General features: G+C 35.8%; 1 protein-coding gene across 1 annotated transcript in view; it reads right to left on the bottom strand.

The window, feature by feature from the left end:
- LOC135221335 (basic salivary proline-rich protein 1-like) overlaps window positions 1-7,500 on the bottom strand; it is a 173,936-nt gene that overhangs the window by 37,498 nt on the left and 128,938 nt on the right. The window lies entirely within an intron of this gene.

The raw sequence follows: 7,500 nt of genomic DNA, 5'->3' as shown, positions 1-7,500 counted from the left end.
TTCGTGATGAATAAAAAAACATCCCCAGCACGAGTCCTTCGCCAGCAAAGTAGAGTTGAATATCCTTCGGGTCGTAATTGTCGGAAGTATGTCCCTTTCGTAGTCGATTTCCGACAGTCGCTGGAGCGTTCCGCACGAAAACGAGATTAACGACGAGATACGGTGTCGGTCGAAGAAGTCCATGATGGTGCTTATTCCTTTCACATTTGCAGGGGCGGTTGTTACTCGATTGCCGTCGTCCGCAGCGACGAACGATTTTTTGAAGTTGCGATGTGAAACTCTCGTACTGCAGGATACTGTAACAGGTTCCATTAATCAGCCTGCAAGTGAAATTATACTTGTCACAAGGGCAAAGTAAAATTCAGACGACATCCAAATACAGGGGAGGGAAGAGAGCCATTTAGACCAGACTTAACCCACATGAATTCGCTGATATTTTGGAATTCAAAAGAGTCCGCTGTACAAACTTTTTATCCATGGCATTAACAATGAGTGAACCTATCCAGGTCTTATGATGACTGTAAAAATATCCATAATTATAACAAATAAACAGATATCAATACATCCCAAAGAAAAATTCGATATTCTGGTAGTGAATTACTAGACAAAGAAGTGGAAAACGGAGCTATTTGTAAGATTGCCAGGCAACATAAGAGTCAAAGGAGTATTAATCATGATTCTATGTGCCCTAACAAAAGTTTCAATATTCAATATTCTCGCGCATCCTCTGAGGTTAATTTTTTTAAAAAAGAAAACTTTATTAATAGGTAGGAGATGCAACGAAAATAAACCACTATGTAACAACTAATTTTCTAAATAAACTTTGGGGTTTTTTCAAGAAAATGTGACATTTCCCATGAATGTTTTATTGAATTGTAATAGGCTAATGTTGCAAGTAAATATTTCATATCCACAAACTTGATAATTCTAAATGTCCGTTTACCCATGTCATAAGCTGAATTATTGATCTTAATTGTCTATGAGGTTCAGAAAAAAAAAAAAAATTAAGTCATTTTTTTTTTTTGATGTTATAGAAATTCTATTTCCCTTATTTTGTTTATTAATTTTAAAAATGATTGCAAGTTGCATGCGCCATACCGATAGACACTTGTACCTAACGTCTGCCTTGCCCATGAGAAGTTCGGGCTAAGCATTCCTTTCTCCAGTCAATCTGCTTCGCAAGCAGAGACGACACAGATGAAGCCTGTGCAAGCAGATATTGAGGTTAAAAGGAACAAATGCTGATACGGCAATGATGACGTCGTCACTTAGCAGGAGATTGCTCTCAGCCAGCTTAAGAGTTACGTTACTGCTGTAATAAATACGACTTTAGGATAAATTTATTATCTTTTAATACTCGACCCACACGAAAAGAATGTCTGAAAAAAAACAGTACCAAAATTGAATAATATATTAGTTTCATGTTGGAAATCTGCATAATTGTAATTATGTTTTAAATTAAATATTCCTTATTCAAACTATATGAGAAAAAGGTTTCCATACAAATTCTATATATATTATTAGCCCTGTATAAGATTCATATAGGATTATTTCATAGATAACATTTTCACTTCTAGACTTCCTGACTTTAAAATACTCTTTTATTTTATTTTATTTATTTTATTTATTATTATTTTATTTATTTATTTATTTATTTTTTTTTATTTTTTTTTTCATTGACTACGAATATAAATCACCGGGACAGACAATATGTCAGTAGATTTTGGATATGTGTTTTGAACTTTTAGCTTATTTGTCATTACTAAAGCGTAAGTTAGAGTTCAAATCTTTACGCATAATATATTTGGGATAATTTAATTATCTATGGTTACGTTTTGCTTATTGATTTTATCGTGATTCCTTTTTTATTATAATTTGTAACCCTTCCGACTTCTTACGGAGTGTATTATATTGACTCCACTTGTATCCATATTTATCTTATTTTTTTTATATTTATTTATTTTATATATATATATTTGATAAAATTAATGGTTGGCTTGAATATGTGGAAAAGTGTTCTAGCAGCGTACCGTATAAGGCTACTTGCGGCATCAATTCTATAGATACAAGATATAAATGATAAAGGTATTTAAAACCGCGAGAACCGCTATAAACCAGTTCGGATCCAATATCACGAGTTGTAACTCGTAAGACATTGACACTTCCTATTTAATTATCAGTTATTCTACCAAACCGATTGACTCTGGGTGATAAAAATATATTATTGGTTTCTTAATGGAAAGGAATTCACACCACGTGTTATGGAGATTATTATTGATTTACACCACCCGATTCAGATTATCATGTGTTGAATTCCATGTTTACTGATTTAGCACTCATAAATATCCTAATGCACTCAATTGCGGTGTTTGTTTTTAGTGCTATTACTTCTGTATAACGTGTCAAGGAACTATTAACACTAAGAAGTGTTTATTCCCTCTGTCAGACTCGTAATTCTGTTAATAATTCTAAGTATATTCTTTCAAGGATTGATTTGGCACAGGATAGGCCCCTAAACTGACAGGTGTCTTAGTGTATCCCAATTGTTTTCATGACACGGGTTACAATTAGTTATGTGCTTTTTTATATCTGTAAGCATTGTAGGCCAGTAAAACAGTGATTTGGCTTTCTGTGACATAGTAGGGAACCCTGGATGACGGAATGCAACCAGTTTATGGGACGATTGGTATGAAAGAGATATTATTACTACCTGGTCGTTAGTCATCTGCTGTGTTCTTCGGGTTTTTCCTCGTCACGGACCTACATATAATATTACATTTGATTACATTATTTCTGATACACATACTTTAAATATATTTTTGCTTTAGGGTTTCTGCTCGAAGTGTTTATTGATTTGCTTAGCCGCTGACCCTGTTTCCGTTCGAAGTGTTTATTGGTTTTGCTTAGCTGCTGACCTTGTTTCCGTCGAAGTGTTTTATTGTTGGTGTTTATTGTTTTGCTTATCACTGTTGACACTTGCTTTGTTCAGTTTGTAACAGTTCTGCGCTCCAACCCAGATATTCAATGGTCGCGATCTCTTGGGTTAAGGAATTTCTTGTTTAGATACGGTTTTAACAATAGGCACGGATGTTTCTATATCTTTTAGTCCAATTAATGGTTCTTTGCTGTTGGATGGTGCGGGATTGCGGGATAATGCGTCAGCTATGATATTTGCTTTCCCAGGTAGATATCTTATCTTGGCTCCAAAGACCTGAATGATCATTTGTCACCGAGTTCCTTTTGGACTGTGATTAAAGCCTTTGAAAAACTCGGTAAAGGAACTCATGTTCAGTAAGGACTTTATCATGATAGCCATAGATTATGAACTTAAGATGTACTAGTGAGTTAAAGATACCTAGCCCTTCCTTGCCTATTACTGCATATTTACTTTCAGAGGGCTTTAGTTTACGTGAATAAAAAGCTATAGGGAAGAACTGTTTATCATATTGCTGAAGTAGTATCCCTCTTACCCCTTGGTCTGAGGCGTCTGTGCAATGAAAAAAAAAATTCCTTATTTAAATCAGGGATTTTTTAAGTTAGGTGAGCTGCATTATTCCGCTTTTAAGATATCAAACACCTGTTGCGATGCTTTTTATACCATAATAAATCTACGTCTCTTCGTAAGATCTGTTAAAGGAGCTGTCATGATTGAAGAGTTACATATTTACATACGATTGTAATACCCACTATTGCTCAAAAGTGCTGTATCCCCCTTTTACGTTAATAGGTACCGGAAAGTTATGAATAGCCGACACCTTACCATGGATTACTTTAAGACCTTGACTAGACACATAAAACCTAGATAAACATGTTCGGTTTTTGAAAACTCACATTTAGATATTTACTCTGAGATTATTTGTCTTTCTCTGTAGCACTAGCTCTAGTTTATGTGAATGTACTTCTAAGGTATTAGAAAGGATTACAAGATCATCCATATAGGCATGTAGGTTATCCCCTAAAAGTCTCCAAACACCTATATTGTAATTGGGGCGCAACGTAAGCCGGAGGCATACGTAAAAAATTGATAATGTCCCCTGAGTGTGCTGAAAACGGTGTATGAGGTACAATCACTTAGGTAATGGTATCAGGTAAAAGCCTTTAAGTAAGTCCAAGCTGAGGTGAAAAATTTATTCTAACCTTACAGAGATAAGATGTCGTCGGTACATGGCACTGGAAACTATCGGGAGTCGTTTCCTTGTTTAAGCGACAGAAATCTACGCAGATACGCCAAGTCCGATCTTTTCTTTTATGGCATGACGTTTGAGGGAAAAATTATATGGGCTTATTTGATTTCCTAATGGCTCCTATTACTAACATTTTTCAACTGCGTCATTTACCTCTATTTGAAATTTCAGTGAGAGTCTATACGAAGGTACGTAAATAGCTTTATGTTTGTCCTTAGACCGTGTTTTGTGTTAAATTACATCCGTTTTTTCCAGAGATCACTCGCTAGTGGAGAAAACTTCCTGGTATTCAGGTAAAAAATAAAAAAAATTTAAAAAAAATTTCTGCTGAATCACCTCTGCTTGAATGACTTTACTGATATTACTTTAGATAGATTATCAGAGAGATTCATCCACGACTGGTTGGCGGGATTAAAAATTAGCAACAATAAAAGAAATGTGATATTTATATGTATAGGTTTTTGTGGATACTATATTAACTTGTTTGCAGCGAGTCACCGTGTCTAGGGCTTTGTTCGCGGAAATCGTTATATTTCAGAGTGTCGGGAAGGTTATAAAATTTCATTTCCCAGCAAAGTCTTTTTTACACGCACTAAGACATTCGAGGGTGCATGCTCGAGATTTTGCGTGCAAAGTGCGACTGCGGTTGTGGGAGAATTCTGTTGGGTTCATTTGAACAATTTTACGATTTATGAGACAAATGTATAGTTCCTTTATATAAGTTATTATTTGATTAACTGTCTCATTTTTGTTCAAAACGGATTTTAATATGTTTGAAGGCTTTATAGGATTTTCCTTTGATAAACACGCCTTATTTTGCAGGATGTAAGATAATATTTTGTATACCTAGATGGATCTTACAATTACACTAGATACAGATCAATGTTTTTTATAACTATAGAGGTATCTGTAAGCGTCGCTTTCTACCGGACTTCTCATTAGGGAAGTTCGAACAACAGACAGTGAGTCCGTAAATACAGGGTATTAGTGTACTAAAGGAATAACAAGATATTCTAATTTTTACGGCGCGTACAGTCGGGCTTTATCCACCTACTTATAACTAAAAACTTACGTATTAAAAAAAAACGAAAACCTGCTCTGATTACCTTATACGGTCGTGTGTTTCATAGGAAAAATTCTTTTTAATTAAATTCAAAAAGATATTGGCATGTATGACCAACATCGCTTTTCCCCACTCTGCTAGAGTCGCATATTGTGTGGAATTTGCTATGCTTTTGAAACACTCGGCAGATTTAACTAACCTTGACCGCTTGACTAGGTGACACAGTAACCGAGTTTGCTTGTTGATTCTGAACGGGCTACTGTTTTGTTTCTATTTCTTTTTGTAATAATTAGGATCCTTCTCTTTATTACCATCGGCAACGTATTGTGTGTAGCATTATGTTGCTGGTTACGTATAAAGCAATGAATGACGAAACTATTAGGAACTGAGCGATTACTAATAAGACAAGTTATCACTACTGCATTCAATATTAAACTGTTTGTACTTCATTCTTTGCTAAAATTTGAAATAGTGAGGGATCCTGGTCAGCGCATTTAGCCTGATGAAAGTTTTTTACAGACATGTTATTCCTTGCAATCCAGCCATATTTTTAAAGTTAAGTTGAGTCATTGAGGTTCGATATTTTATATAACTCAAAAAAAACTCAAGGCTAAAACTCGCGAGCGGGACTTTGCAAAGGAGCATTTATTGTCATGACCCGAAACAGTGTTACCTAATTTATATAGATTTGTACGGGTGTTCCACTTGTTTTTTTGTCGTGTTTTCTAATCACTACGGTGCTTAACGACCCTATCCATGCATCTGTATAAATACAGATGTCCCCACTGCGTAAACGCATATTCACTGTTTAATATGATTTGTTACGTAAGGGATTAATAATCACCCAAATATGATAAAAAATTAACATAGTATATGATTATGATATTTCAGTAGAACTTCTGGAAACAGACACTTCAAAGATAAAAAAACTCGCAGTAGCGAAAATCTCAATGATGTAGATAATTTCTTTAAAAAAGTAAGATTAAGAATGTCTCGTAACTTCAGCCACAGGAATAACAAAAGTCGACCTGCAAAGGAAACACTCAAGTTACTCCAAATGAATAAAAAAAAAATTGTACTTAGCTTGCTTTTGTGGGAAGTCACGGTGTTCCGATAACGACACACGGCCTTGGTCCTCCTTCTCTATTTAGCGGATGACCTGGTTTGGCTCAGTTTTCCCCCGTGCGCGTTGTTTCGATGATTCGAGCCCTTGAAGATCCGATGCTGCAGATGCGTTCGGTTTGTTTCTTGGAGTGCCGGAAACGCTCACTAACGATGTTTTCTTGAATGATTCTAATGAGAGACGAAGCTTGCGTTGTCGTATGAAAAAGGACACGTCGGCTTTGTTTCTTGAAGTTATTCACTAACGATGATACTAAGTTGCTTGAAGAATCTCTTGCGTTTCGTCGTCGTTAAAGAGTTCTGTTGTTTTCTGAAGTCGCTCACTAAACGATGAAAATAAGTTGCTTGAAGAATCTGCTGCTTTCGTCGTCGTTGAAGAGTTCTTATATGATACTTCATTATTCTGATGTTTCTTCGGAGAAGTTGTAGAGTTCTTCTGGTCACTGCCACCAATATTAGGGCTTGTGCCTTGTATGATAAGGCACCCTATGAGGTAATGTTAGACTAGCGATAATCTTACGCTAAGTCGGTTGGTATTGCACTTCCATCTTCAATGGAGTGTCTGGGGGTTTGTAGATCACTTACGAAGTCGGTATTATCTTGTTAGTTATTACGACGAAGTGTTAAACTCATGGTGAGGAGGTTCTTGTAGAAAACACGAAATATAAAAATATGTATTCTTCTGAAGTTTTACATGCTGAAGATCAGATATGATTGTACAAGTCTTCTAATAACGATAGCTTGATCGCTTCTGCCAATGATGGATGGCTAATCCTATTCCTCTACATGATAAAGCTTAGGTAAAGAGGTACAGGTCTTCTAATGACGATAGCTAACTCTGTTCTGCCTGTCTACCATCTCTGTTACAAGTTATGAAGGAAAACAGACAGTAGTTCGAACATATGAACATACATACAAATGACATAGTTTTCATACGAACACACAATCAAAATGAGACACGCTACAGATCACGTAGGCCGTTTGAATTATAGGTCGGGGTTTGTAGTGTCTCAAGCAGGGAGCTTGGACTAATGTTTATAAACAATTGAATGACTACAGGTGACGGCATGTTATCTTAGCCTACATACTTATTGTATACGTCATCTTTAGCGTCTCTAGTCTGATCACATT

This window comes from Macrobrachium nipponense, chromosome 2, assembly GCF_015104395.2.
Source record: "Macrobrachium nipponense isolate FS-2020 chromosome 2, ASM1510439v2, whole genome shotgun sequence".
NCBI classification, from domain to species: domain Eukaryota; kingdom Metazoa; phylum Arthropoda; class Malacostraca; order Decapoda; family Palaemonidae; genus Macrobrachium; species Macrobrachium nipponense.
The sequence above is the reverse complement of the archived record's forward strand: the minus strand, read 5'-3'. Positions and strand labels throughout refer to the sequence as shown.